At 34.7% G+C, this 15340-nt stretch overlaps 1 protein-coding gene across 2 annotated transcripts in view; it reads right to left on the minus strand.

Moving 5' to 3' along the window:
• Nucleotides 1–15340, minus strand: part of PAWR (pro-apoptotic WT1 regulator) — a 99574-nt gene that overhangs the window by 38299 nt on the left and 45935 nt on the right. The gene's annotated exons all lie outside the window — the stretch shown is intronic.

The following is a 15340-nucleotide window of genomic DNA, read 5'->3' on the forward strand; positions in this document are numbered from 1 at the left end:
ACACACACACACACACACACACACACACACACACACACACACACACAAACCCACCTCTCTGCAGAGACACTAAGGCACTGATCACAGCACAGTATGACAGTATGTCAGTGAAGACAACAGGAATTAAAAAAAAAAAAAAAAAAAAAAAAACCTCTGCAGAGAGAAAACACTGAAGCCACTGTGCAAACCAGGAAGGTGCACTGGAATATCTGCAGATAGAAGGAACATACTGAAAGGGTACCAAGCTTGATAAGCAGCATATTCAAAGACAAGGTCTACAATGGAAGACATGGAAGAAAGCATCTGTCTGAGATGGAGTCTTACAACATCAGAATGACAAGGAGAAGAAGTCTGAGGACAGAAATGGAAAGGGCAAATGAAAGGAGCAAGCAGGTTAAGATTCAGAGTTCTTCCCCTGAAATGCAACAGGCTGCTTATATGGGTGTCGCCTGGCTCTTGTAATATCAACCTGTTAAGAATGGGGCTCGGGGAAATAGTACAAAATTATGATTCTGTAGCTACTGTTATTGCTATGAGTTTAAAATGTTCTTGACTCTAACTAACCCAGGAAACTAGTATCTTTTCCCAGGATACACAAGCTGACATGTTAGCTTGCAAGTGGGGTGTGATCTCAAAGCCATCACAGTTTTTGAAGAGGTGACGACTGGAAAGGCACAGACGGAACATAAATAATTGATAACGCAAGAGGTTTGGACTCACTCCATAGCTTTAAAAGATGTTACAATGCTATACAATTCCTTGGGACAAGAGCAAAACGATCAAAATTCTTTTTGGGAAGAACCTGGGTATAGCAATGCAGAGTACAGGAGCAGGGAACTAAAGTGAAAAGATTAAACAACATAGTAGGCAATTTCATCCTACGAAATATGATGTATCCTAGGCGGAAACAGAGTCAATGAAAGAAATCTAGTACGGGGCATTAAAGTGTTAAGAAATTAGTCCTCATTTAAAAAAAAAAAATCTCTCTTAGGACTTTTTCAAAAACTTTCTCAAATCAATAGACAATATCATGTTTAATGACAATATACCAGCAAAATTTAAAAGTAAAATCAGTCTCAAGGCATTGATGTCCACCATCAACATAATTATTAATATCATTCTGAAGTGCTAGTTGACAAAAGTAGGTAAGAAGAATAGGAGATTTTAACATTAGAAAGGCGGCAAAATTAACATCATTTTAGAAGAGGTTATTTTTGTAAAAAACAAAAATATTTTAGAATTATGAGTTAAGATTTTTTTTCAGTAAATATGTGAAAATTTCCCAAAGTAACATTAACAGCCAGTTACAAACTTTTTAGTAACAACCATAAAAATAAACTAAAAAACAGAGTACGTGTATGAAAAAGCTATAAAACTTTACTGAATACAAATTAAAACCTACTCTTAAATTAAGAAAATCCTAGTATTGGCCGGGCGCCGTGGCTCACACCTGTAATCCCAACACTTTGGGAGGTCAAGGCAGGAGGATCACGAGGTCAAGAGATTGAGACCATTCTGGCCAACATGGTGAAACCCCGTCTCTACCAAAAATACAAAATAAAATTAGCTGGGTGTGGTGGCACGTGCCTGTAGTCTCAGCTACTTGGGAGGCTGAGGCAGGAGAATTACTTGAAACCGGAAAACAGAAGTTGCAGTGAGCTGGGATCCCGCCACTGTACTCCCAACCTGGCAATAGAGTGAGACTCCGTTTCAACCAAAAAAAAAAAAAAAAAAAAAAAAAAAAAAAAAAAAAAAAAAAAAAAAAAAAAAAAAAAAAAAAAAAAGAAAAAAAAAAAAATCCTAGTATTGTGAAGATACCAAAAACATCTTAACACATAAATTAAAATTCCGATCAAAATCATGATGAAATTTATTTGGAAAGTAGGGGTCCATGATCTGGAAGAATAAATATATAAGATAATCAATAAAATTACTTTTAAAAAGGAGAGATATGACCAAATGCTCTAGTTAACATTAAAATGTATAAAACTACAATTATAAAAATACGTGATAGAGGTCCTAGAACAGAAAGGATAAAAGAGCACACAAGGCATTTTAAATCAAGAATTTCCTTAAAGAAGTGGGAGGAGGTCAATCATTTCATGAACAGTAGGGGAGGCAAAAGTATAAGACCTGGAAAACAATAAAGAATGGTCTCATCTCTAGTCTTCTACTCTGTGAAAGCAATCATCACTCATTCTCCAGCATATGGACACAAAAATCCCTCACAATAGGATCCAACATCATTAGCTTAAAGTTAGAATTCTTAAATTATCACAGATTAGTGTAAACAGAAAGTAAAGTTGAGGCAGATAACCATGAACTCCCAGAGCACTGGGATGCTATTTTACTTATCTTTGTTTTCATTTTCTGAGACCCAGCCCCACAACACTAACTTTCCCTCCTCCTACCCCCTCAACATACATAGACTCCCTTACAAGCACATTAAAAGAAAAAAGGAAGAAACAAAACAAAACACTCAGTGTTTCATAAAAGAATGAATGTATTGCCAAGATGAGACAAATCATCTTGGAGATTAACTGGGAGATGAACTGTGACATCTCCAGTTAAAATTCTGAATGCTCTTTCCCATGGCAACACTGTTATCCACTAACCTGGGAACCTATTCATCACACATAGTATCCCTGTGGATACAGTATGTATCTAACATTCCAGGCATCTTTTAGTATAGGGATTACTTGATGAATCACAACTTCCCTCCAAAATTTTGTTAGCAACCACTACAGTTCTTTTAGTGACAAGTATCCTAGAAATTCTTAAGCAATCTATTGTAACTGGAATAAATACATTTGGAGGAAGAAGTTGGTGGAAATCATGAGAAATAGGAGAATTCCTGTATCTGCTATACCTAAGAGCAGACGTGGATTCTCCCCATTCCTTTCTTCAACTGCACAGTAATTTTATTAAATACATGCCCCTACCATATTTTAATCAGAGCTTTACTGATTAACATTTGGGTTTTTTACACTTTCTAAGAAACACGCGTTAGAAAGTCTTACATATATATAGTTTCTGTATATATGCAATGGTTTCCTGGATAGATTCTTAGGATTGCTGGCTCAAAATGCAAATCAATATGTCAATTTGGCAGGTACTTCCAAACTCCACTCAGTAGGGACTATATCATTTTAAATTTCCTTCAGCATGACATTACCTGTTCTCCCATCAGAATTTTCATATTTTTGCAGTTTTTGCCAATATAATAAGTGGGAAAAAGTTATCTCGGTGTAATTTTAGCAGCTGTTGCTATGGTTAAGAGTCATTTACATTTCTTTTGAGGTCTCTCTTTACTTTTCCATTTCTCTATAGGTTAATCTTTTCTTTCTCAGTTGTTCATGTATTAGGAGTATATAAATTAATGTGACCTGTGAGACAGTATCAAGCAGTCTAACGTGTAATTGGAGTATCAGAAGGAAACAAGAGAGAAATAAGCCGAAAAAAGCAATGGGAGAAATAATGGCTGAATTTCATCCAAACTTGATGAAAATTATAAACACACAGATGCAAGCTCAACAAGTCCAAAAAGAATAAGCAAAAAGAAGCCATACACACATTATAATCAAATTTTTTTAAAAAAGAGAAAATCTTAGAAGTAACAGAGGAAGAATTAAAAAACTAAAAATTTAAATTTAAAAAGAGAGGTAGGTGAAAGCAGATTATATGCTAAAGTATATAAGAAAAATAAAGTACGAAGAATTAAAGTGAACTTATCAACAGAAATTATACAAGCCAGAAAACACAATGAAATGACAACGTTTAAGTACTAGAAAGAAAAATTTGTCAAATAAAGGTTTTAAATGCAGTAAAATGTTTCAAAAAGAAAAGAAAAATAAAGACTTCTACAAATAACAAACACTGAGCAGCAGACCTTCAGTATATAAAAAAAGGTTAAGTGAAGTCTGTCTGTAAAAGAAAAGGATACCACGAGGAAATCTGGAACTGCTCAAAGGAATGAAGAACATCCAAAATACATGAATAAATATAAGAAACTGCTATTTCTTATTTTTTGGTAATCTGCTTAATATATAAGTGAAAAGAAAAAATAATGATGACATTTGTGAAATTTATAACACATGGAAAGGTAAAATGTATGGCAATGACACAAAGGCAGGAAATAGACGTATACTAGTGTAAGGTTCTTACACTATACACGGCAGTATAATATTACATGAAAGTAGACTGTGATAAGTTAAAAGATATATATCTTACAAAAACTGAGCAGCAGACCTTCAGTACAAAAAAAGGTTAAATAAAGTTTTGGAAATCTGGAATCACTCAAAGGCATGAAGAACATCCAAAATGATAAATACATGAATAAATATAAGAAACTATTATATATATGTATATATTAAATGTTATATATATATGTATTTTATATGTGTGTGTGTGTGTATATATATAAACACACTGTAGGTTCAACATGACAGAATATATTGTGGTGCATAAAACAGGATTTGTGCAAACATAAGTTGATGAAATTATACCAAGAATGTTCTTTGACCATTATTGAATTAAAATCAGCAACAAAAAGCTATCTGAAAAATCTTCTAAATATTTGGAAATTAATTCACAAATAATCAAGTGAAAGAAGAAATCACAAGTAGAAACTATTTTCATATAAAGTTTAAAAGCAAAATATAAAATTTGAGATCCACCTAAAAGCAGAGCTTAGAATTTATAACAACACGTTTATTTTATTAAAGAAGTTTCAAATCAATGATCAAGGCTTTCATCTTTAAAAGTTATAAAAAGAGCAAATGAAACCCAAAAATCAATGGAATAAAATAAAAATAAGAGTGAAAAACAATAAAACAAAGTAACAGAAAAAAATTTATGAAACCAAAAGTGGGTTCTTAGAAGTAACTGATAAAATTAGTAAACCTCTTGGCAGACTGATCAGGAAGAAGAAAGACAAGACAGAAAATATAACAAGTAAAAGTAAATGATATTGTTGTGCCACTAAATTTTTTTTTTTTTTTTTTTTAAGACAGTCTCACTCTGTTACCAGGATGGAGTACAGCGGAGTGATCTAGGCTCACTGCAACCTCTGCCTCTTGGGTTCATGCAATTCTCATGCCTCAGCCTGCCAAGTGGCTGGAACTACAGGTAAGCATCACCATGCTTGGCTAATTTTTGTACTTTTAATATAAGAGATGGAGTTTCGTCATGTTGCCTAGGCTGGTCTTGAACTCCTAGCCTCAAGCAATCCTGCTGCCTCGGCCTCCCAAAGTGTTGGGATTACAGGTGTCACCCACCACGTGTGGCCTATGCCAGTAAATTTGATAACTTTTATAAAATTGACAAATTCCTTGAAAGACTGAAGCTACCAAAGTTCAATAAAGCAGGAGTACATAACCTGAATAGCTCTCTATAGTAAAGAAAGCGAAGAAAATTTCAAACCATGATGGTTTGGTAAACTATCAAACTTTTAAAGAAATACCAACTGTTTACAAATTCTTCCAGAAGGAAAAAATATTTCTCAACTTATTATAAGGCCAGCAATGCTCTTGTACTAAAACCGAAAAAAAAGGACATTCTAAATAAATAAAAAATATAGATCAATGTAATCTGACAAAGACACAGAAGTCTTTACAAAATTTTAGCCAAACAAATGCAAAATACATAAAAAGGACAATTATGACCAAAATGGGGTCTATCCCAGTAAAACACTTCGTTTAACCTTTAAATCAGTGTGATTCATCATCTTTACAGAATAAAGGAGAAATATTTGTGTATACATATATATATATTTGCCAATACATCAGTAATAAGCATGACACAAACATACCCTCATGCTTAAAAAAAAAAAAAATCTTAGCAAACTTAGAAGAGAACACCCTTAATCTGATCAGAAAAACCCATATCTAACATCACAGTTATTGGTAAAAGAAATCAATCTTTTCCCCTAGGACCAAGAATCAGGTAAGCTGCTTTTACCATTTTTGCTCTCACCATTTCTACTTAACATCTATCATACTGGCAGTCCAACCAGGACAATAAGGTAAGCATAAGAAATAAAAGGTAAACTTACTGGAAAAGAAAAAGTGAAATATCTTTAGTCATAGATGGCATCGTCTTCTATATAGAATATTACAAGGGCTTACTTAAAAACAAACTATTAGAACTGACAAATGAGTTTAGAAAGATCACAAGATACAAAAATAAACTGTATTTTTATATACTGGCAACTAATAAATGTGAAAATTCAAATTAAAGAAAAATGCTATTTAAAATACAAACAAAAATAACAAAAAACATACTATACCCTTGCATTAAAACTATAAAAGTCTTGCTAAGAAAAATTTAAAAGACCTCAGTAAATGGAAAAATATGCTATGTTAGTAATCTGAAGACTCAATTTTGTCAATATGACAATTTCTCCTCAACCTGATACATAAATTCAAGGCAGTCCTAAAATCAAAATCCTAACAGTTTTTTTTTGTAGAAACTATCTAACTGATTCTAAATTTAAGTGGAAATGAAAGGGATCTAAAATAATCTGAAAAAACATTTTTAAAGGAAAAAATAAAGAACTTATATTACTTGATTTCAATACTTACCAGGGACAGTGATCAAGACAATATGCTATTAGCATAAAGATATTCATACAAATCAGAAGAATGCACTAGAGTCCAGAAATAGAACTATGCTTTTTTTTTTTTTTTTTTTTTAAAGGCAGGGTCTTGGTGGTCTTGGCTCTGCTGCCCAGGATGGAGTGCAGTTGTGCAATCATGCTTCACTGTAGCCTTGACCTCCTGAGCTCAATCCATTCTCCCACCTCAGCCTCCCAAATAGCTGAGACTACAGTGCTTGTCAGCATGTCTGGCTAATTTTTGTGTTTTTTGTAGAAATGGGGTTTTGCTATTTTGACCAGGCTAATCTCGAACTCCTGGGCTCAAATGACTTGCCTGTCTCCCAAAGTGCTGGGATTACAGGCATGCACCACCATGTGCCCAGCCTGGCCCTTTAATTTTCAGCAAAGATGTCAATTGGGATAGAATGATCTTTTCAACAGATGGTGCTGTAACAAAGATATCCATAAATTCCCTCTCACTAAAAGGAAAAAGTTAACTTCAATCCTTTAACTCAATCAGTTACAAAAATTACCTCAAAATGTATCATCATAGGCAGGCACAGTGGCTCACACCTGTATTCCCAGCACTTTGGGAGGCTGAGGTGGGCAGATCACTTAAGGTCAGGAGTTCAAGACCAGCCTGGTCAACATGGTGAAACCCCATCTCCACTAAAAATATGAAAATCAGCCAGGCATGGTGGTGCATGCCTGTAGTCTCAGCTACTTAGGAGGCTGAGACATGAGAATCGCTTGAACCAGGGAGGCAGAGGTTGCATTGAGCTGAGATTGCACCACTGCACTCCAGCCTGGGCAACAAAGGGAGACTGTCTCAAAAAGATTTAAAAAATTGACTATCAAACTTAAACTTTTGCTATTCAAAAAATATTGTTAAGGAAATAAAAAGGCATGCCACAGACTAGGAAAAAATATTTGCAAAAACACACACCTGATAAATTTGTAGCCAGAATAGATAATAAGCTCTTAGAATGCAATAAAAAGAAAACAACCCAATTAAAAATGACCAAAAATGTGAAAAGACATTTCACCACAGAAATGCCAAATAAACACACAAAAAGATGTTCAACATCATGTCATTAGGGAAATGCAAGTCGAAACTATGATGAATCACCTACGAGAATGACTAAAATTAAAGACTGATGATAGTAAGTGTTGGTGAGGATTTAGCAGCATAAAGTCAGGTGGTTTTCCTTTTTTTCTTTTTAAAATAACCCTTTAAAACTACAAAAACCACTCCTGGATCTCTGTCATGTGAAAACAAGCCTCTGCTGACCAAATGGCCCAGTTTCTCCAACTTATAAGTTGCAAAAAGAAGAGAAAGGAGATGTATTAATTTGAAACTCAAAGGACATTTGAATCAACAACAAGGTACTCATCTCATTTGCATCCTTATTCAGAGAAACTACTTCAAAAAATATTTAAGAAACAGTTCGAACAATGTATACTTGATGAGATTAAGGAACTACTGTTTTAAACTTTTTCAAGTGAGATAACGATATTGTCCTTTCGGTTTAAAAAAATTCATATGTTTTAGAGATGTATACGGAAGTATTTAAAGATGACATAACATGCCACCTGGGATTTGCTTCAAAATAACATAAGAAGTAGGATGGGTAGCATGCTGGTATAGATAAAACAAAACTGGCCATGAGTTGATAATTATTTCAACTGAATATGAGTACAAAGAGACTTCATTATATGATTCTCCTTTCTTCTCTATATAATTAAAATCCCCAAATGTAGTATTTTTAAAATCGCAATAAAATTATCTGTGTTTCACTAAATAACTAAAAGTAGATAAATATTTTATTCAATTTATCCATAACACTTCTGCCTCTGGAGAATATTATTTGAAAACAGTTTTCAAAATAACGCTGGAAAATGCTTCCAATTTAACATATGAAAATACGTATGAATGATAAGGATACATTATCTCTTGGTATTTTTCTTTTTTAAAAAAATAATCTTCTATAACATGGGTGTTGGATTACACAACTACAAGACAAAAACTCGGATTTTAGAATCAGAAATCTAGACTCAGATCCCATGTCTGAAACTTAAGATAGGGTACTATTTAGCACTAAAATCCAGTATCTCATAATTCTTACAAAAATTTTAGGAGGCATACACAATGTACATTCAAGAAGACAAGACAAGATAAGAATTAATGCTTAAGAACAGAGTTGCTGAATGGGCCGGTCAGAGCTCGAACCTAACCAGTCTAACTCCAAAACCTGAACTCAGTTTTCCAACTGCCAGGTGTAACTATTTGTCAGTCATGAAATCAATGTGCTGCATTGAAACACAATTTTTTTTTTTTTTTGAGATGGAGTTTCGCTCCTGTTACATAGGCTGGAGTGCAATGCCGCGATCTCAGCTCACCGCAACCTCCGCCTCCTGGGTTCAGGCAATTCTCCTGCCTCAGCCTTCTGAGTAGCTGGGATTACAGGCACGCGCCACCATGCCCAGCTAATTTTTTGTATTTTTAGTAGAGACGGGGTTTCACCATATTGACCAGGATGGTCTCGATCTCTTGACCTCGTGATCCACCCGCCTCGGCCTCCCAAAGTGCTGGGATTACAGGCGTGAGCCACCGCGTCCGGCCTGAAACACAATTTTTATAAAGAAACAGAATAAAGGGGGGCAAAAAAAAAGAGTGTTGAAGGATGATTACCAGAAGCTGAGAAGGGCGGTGGGAAGTAAAGGAGGGGAGTAAGAATGATTACTGGGCACAACAATATAGTTAAAATGAATAAGATCTAGTGCTGAATAGCACAACAGTGTGATTACAGTCAACAACAATTTACTGTATATTTTAAAATAACTAAAAGAGTATAATTGGTTTACAAAACAAAGAAACAATAAATGCTTGACAGGACTGAAAAAAAAAAAAAGAAACAATAGAAAATAGCAATGAGCAGTTTTCAAAACTTTGGTTTCAGATTACTTATGAGTATACTGAGTCACTTTGTAGAACACAGAATTACTGAGAATTGCAGCCAAAAAAATAAGAGTGACTATAGGTTGATGATTATTATTGCTGGATGACAGTTATACAAGGATTCATCTGGCTCTATAGCTTTCTGTATGTTAACATTGTAAAATATTTTTTAAAAATTTTAAAGGGGCTATCTGGAGGAATTGTGTCAGGTCTCATTTCCAAGTTTACACCTCAGTCACCAAGAGCAGACCCAGCTTCCCCAAGTCTCATCTCACTATACAGATTCTCACTTCGTGTTGCTGTGTACATATCCTAATCTGATCCAATACTGCATTCTTCCTCTCCCTTCCAAATCATTCCATTCTACTGCCTAAAAATCCTGCTCAGCGATTAACAACTTGCTATCCTCAGATGCAGATTGAAACCTGGCTGGCTCCCTGAAAAAGACTCCCTGTAGCCTCTCAACTGAAAGCTATTTGTTTTAATTCCCCTGATAGCTTGGGACTTGGTAGCAGGGTGAGAATCTTCTGAGAACATCTCAGGAGCAAGTCCATAATGCTCTGGGCTCAATGATTCTTGCTCAATGATTCTTGCTGAGTCAGTCCCATTCCCTAAAAGGCATTATGAAATTTTGTGGAGGCATTTTGGTCACTTGATGACTGAGGGATGTTACTGGTTTATGGAGAACAGAAACCTGGAATGCTACCTATCTTGCAATCTGAAAACACAGTTCTAGTTAGAACTGACCTACATCTTGTTTAATTGGGGAATATTAATACTGAATAGGCAAGAAGGTGAAAAATGAGTTTATAATTATCTGAGCCTAACCACTTACCTATAAAAACAAACCAGGAGAAGTACTGGATTTTAAAATATATAGAGATTTTTTTTTTTTCCCAGAAAACAGCTATCCTGAAAATCCAGAAAATATTTTGTTCGTAATCTTATTTTAAAAAGTTGTCGTTTTGGAAAATGTCATTAACAGTAAAACTATTCATAATATTAGCGTCACCAATAAAGCACAATTTTATCTGTCCAAAAAAAGTTTGAAAGCCACTGCTATGTTTTGATAGTTCCACTACTTTGCTTGGGGCAATAGATTGCACCATCACAATATTATCATCGCCACAGTATTTCATACTCCTATTATAAAACATGGTAGATGTTGTACATGTTCAACAAATGTTTGCTGAACTACCAGGGTGTTTTGTGGAGAAACTAGACTGACTGGACCATATTACAAAGACACTGGGGCTAAACAGGAATTTGGACATGAAGTCATAAATACAAAAAAATCAGTCAATCAGGGTAATTTCTTGAACAAATCAGATAAAATATAGCTTTTGAAAGACTAACCTTACCATGATATATATGTTAGATGTGGAAATAAACTTGACTTAGTAATCTTAACGGCAACAGTTTCTTACTACTAATATGTCTATTACTACAGCTCAAAGGTTTTAACATAGAAATTAAATAAGTTCATAGACTGAAATAATAAAAAAAGATTCATCTCATGATAGCTTTTTCCTAACAGTTTTATAAAACAGAATTCCACAAAACTCAGTTCAGAAAAAGCAATCAATATACCATTTGCCTATATTAAACAAAAACTGTATTAACATGTTTAAATGTTTCTAATATAGGGAGAAGACTACAACTTTTTACTTATATTAATAAGAACTCTTGAACAGTAGGGGTAAACCTAAGCACCTAAGACAATCATCACTCACAGCACTATTATTTATCTAAAACACATCACTATTATTTATCTAAAACTAGGCATATTGAACTAAACAAGAAAATACGAGTTTTAAAATTTCAATATAAACATTAACTGTTCAAATTAATTTTTAATTAGTGCTCAGCCAAAGTTTTGATACTTTGACAGCTTAAATTCTGTGTTCTATTATTTCTTTAAAAAATTCAACGAGATATTGTTTCACTTTCTCTATTTTTCCATTTGTTCTCTCTCATAAGTAGTAAGTCTTATGAATGAACGCAACAATTTATTCATTCCATTTATTCATTTCTATTTTAAAATAGAATATATTTACAACAGTTCATAAAATCCTTTAGATTATATTGAAATTCCTTATAATGCTTGTTTCTTCAGAATCTTTAGAAAAAATTTAATCTCATTTTCTTCTATCCAAATAACTGTCGATGCAACATATGCACATCTTAAGAATCCACACAAATTTCCTATGTGTTTTAATTTTCTAACAAATTTTTGCAAAGTATAAACACTCCTCAACAACGCTCTAATACTAATAAGGGAAATATGGCAACATTTAAATTACGAATCAGAATGACAGTAAGTACAACAGAACTAAAATGAAATACAAATTTTAAACAGCCAAGTAAGTTTAACTGCATTTATGTACAAAAAATTATATAAATGTAGTTCAAAAATGACGACTGCCTACTACATCTAAAAAATAATCAAGTAAACAATCTTTGCAAAGCTTCTTGGGGGGAGAATTAGAGCTCCCTAAAAGCGGGGTGGAGGGGGGAGAGTCTGTATTTGGGATCACACAATTACCAATCGTGTGTATGGATTAAGTGCCTGTGCTTTCCAAAATGAGTTACTAAAACCATGAAAGGTATTAGGGAAGTTTAGATTCCACTCATTTTCTTCAGGGAGACCATGTCAATCCTATCAGTACTGCTACTTCTTTATCCACCTACTTCTCTGGAAATACCTTTTTTATCTACCATTAGTCCTTCTTTTATCTAGCATATATCATTCTATCATCACTCGACCTCTGCCCTAGCTTTACCTTACCTTCCATCCTTGGTCCTAAGCCAAAAGTTACTTTGAGATGATTAAACAACAAAAACACTGAACATTAAAAAAAAAAAAAGATAAACTGAAATAAGGTCAAATTATTAAGTATTTCTATGAAAAGAACTGGGCAAAATAGTATTTTCCAGAGAGTTTCCCCAAGACCAAGCGTGTTATTTTCAGGAAGGAGATTGAGGAGGCGCCAGCTGACCAGCTCTCTCTTCTATTGAGCTGCACAGTGGATGACAGAGGGGGAAGGAATCCCAGATGCCTGGGTCTCCTTCCTCATTAGCAGAGCCTACTCTCTGCCCACCAAGAGGACCTCCTCATTTTCTTTCCTTAGCCCTAAGTCCTCTACTTCTTTCCCATCCCTCCACCCCAAGAGTCAAGGACTCAGTTCTATTTGCTGTATCTTCTTCCTTTACTGCAGACCTTCAATCATACTGCAACCCAAGTAGGCAATTCAACCTTTATAACCAAGAAAGACTTTGTCTTCTCAAGCTCATTAATACTTTGAATAGGGTGGGTGTAGTGGATCACACCTATAATCCCAGCACTTTGGGAGGCCGATGCAGGCAGATCCCTTGAGCTCAGGAGTTTGAGACCAGCCTGGTCGACATGACAAAACCCTGTCTCTTCAAAAATACCAACATTAGCCGGGTGTGGTGGTGTGCACTTGTAGTCCCAGCCACTTGGGAGGCTAAGGTGGGAGGATCACTTGGGCCCTGGAGGTTGAGGCTGAGGCTGCAGCGATCATACCACTGCACTCCAGCCTGGGCACTAGAGCAAGACTCTGTCTTTTTTCTTTTGAGATGGAGTCTCACTCTGTTGCCCGGGCTGGAGTGCAGTGGTGCCATCCTGGCTCTCTGCAACCCTCGCCTCCCAGGTTCAAGCGACTCTCCTGCCTCAGCCTCCTGAGTAGCTGGGATTACAAGTGCACGCCACCATGCCTGGCCAATTTTTTGTATTTTTGGTAGAGATGGGGTTTCACCACGTTAGCCCAGCTGGTTTCAAACTCCTGACCTCATGATTCACCCGTCTCAGCCTCCCAAAGTGCTGGGATTACAGGTGTGAGCCACTGCACCCAGCCAAGGCCCTGTCTTTAAAAATAAAAGTAAAAATTTGAATACACATATGCCTGGCATGTAAAAGAGAAAGATCTTAGGAGAAGACTGATTAGTTGGGAGCACAAGGATATATATTATAGAAACTGTGTCCTTTAATAGTTTGATGGGTAAGGTTCTTGGATGAGAGCTTGTGAGTTATGTGTCTGTATATCTGAGAGTTTGATGTTAGGAGAAATAACTAAATTGTATATTCTATTACGTTGGCAGTGGCTACATACTAAAGAAAATAAACAGAGGACTAAAAATTTAATCCTAATTTTATCTAGTTACCATACAACATACCCATCATTAAATGTTAAGTTCATTTAATTTTAACTTTCATTAGATAAGATTAAATTCTATTTTACCTTGAATTCTCAGGTTTTGTTGCTTATATAGAAAGGGAATTAGTACTTTTTTTAATGTTTAAGAGAAAACACTATTGTTAACTCAAGTAAAGGAACAACAATAACAACAGCAGCTAACAATTACATAGCACCTATGTGACAGCCATTGCTCTAAGAGCTTTTCCGAGCAAAACTCAACCTTCACAACAATCCTACAAAATAGGTATTATTATTATCCCTACTTTATGAATTTGAAATCAGTTAAGCATTTGCTTAAAGTTATGCAGCTAACAAGTGATGGAGCTGTGATATGAACTCAAGACATTCTGTCTACCTATTCTCTTAACTATGAGGCCACACTTACTGTTTTATGAAAATTAACTTATTCTCTATTTTTAGCTAGGTAAAACAAGGTTTCAAATACAGCAGATATTTCAGACAACATTTATTAACAGAATTAAAAAGTCATATGAATTAACTAAAAAGAACTACACAATAACTCTTTTCCTGATTGTCGTGAAGAATCACAAATATTTGAGATGCTACAAGGGGACCTGGAGTGATGGGATATAATATAAAATATGTATCTCAATCAACCTAAGATGCCACTGACTGAAAACATACCTTTATTTTATGTGCCACTGAGAAAGGAAACTGCCAAACTATAACACATTACCATTTAAAACTTAGTCCATTAATAACATAATAGTTGATCATATTGGAACCAAATATATAACACTTGGAACCTGAAATGCAAAATATAGTTTCTGTTATAGCAAGCTACTGTTGAGGTAATAGTATTCAATACAAAGTCATTTCTACACTAGGATCAACAACTCAAAGAAAAAACAAAATCATACCAGCTCTTAATTTAAGACTAAAATTAATACTATAGGAGATTTTTTAAAAATTGTTTAAGCTTAAGACAGCGTCCTTATTTTTGGTTCCTCTTATATTCTTACATACCAATCAATTCGCATTTTGTATTACAAAGGCAAATCTTGCTTTCAGGCAATTTTTGCACACTCTTTTCTATACTATGTAACAAGAACCACTGTTAATCTTTGACTCACCAGTGCCTTCAATGTGTGTGGCACAGAGTAGCTACTTAATAAATATCAGAGGGAGGAAAGAAAAGAAGGTGGGGAGGAAGGCAGGAAGAAGGAGGAAACTAAGTCAGACATTTATTAATTTATATAGTACCTTTTATTTGCTTTAGTTTGGCACTCTGCAGATTATATGAACCAACATATTTAATATTCAAAGTCATGAAAATACACATAACAAATTTAAGGTATAACACAAACTTCGTATCACAGCTTACAAAAGTAGAAACCAAAAAAATCTTCTGAATAAAACATCCAAGTACCCCCCTCCCCAGCCATGAATGAGCATTTAAATCCTATTTGAAAATATAAAGACACCACTTAAAAGACACTTCAAAGCCTATATAAAATTGCCGGAATGTCCTCTAGTAGTTTTTGAAACCAGCTAATTCTGATATTTCAACAAGAAATTGTTACAAAAATTCCTCCCTCACCTCTT

Source organism: Cebus imitator, unplaced genomic scaffold (genome assembly GCF_001604975.1).
Source record: "Cebus imitator isolate Cc_AM_T3 unplaced genomic scaffold, Cebus_imitator-1.0 Scaffold156, whole genome shotgun sequence".
Lineage (NCBI taxonomy): Eukaryota > Metazoa > Chordata > Mammalia > Primates > Cebidae > Cebus > Cebus imitator.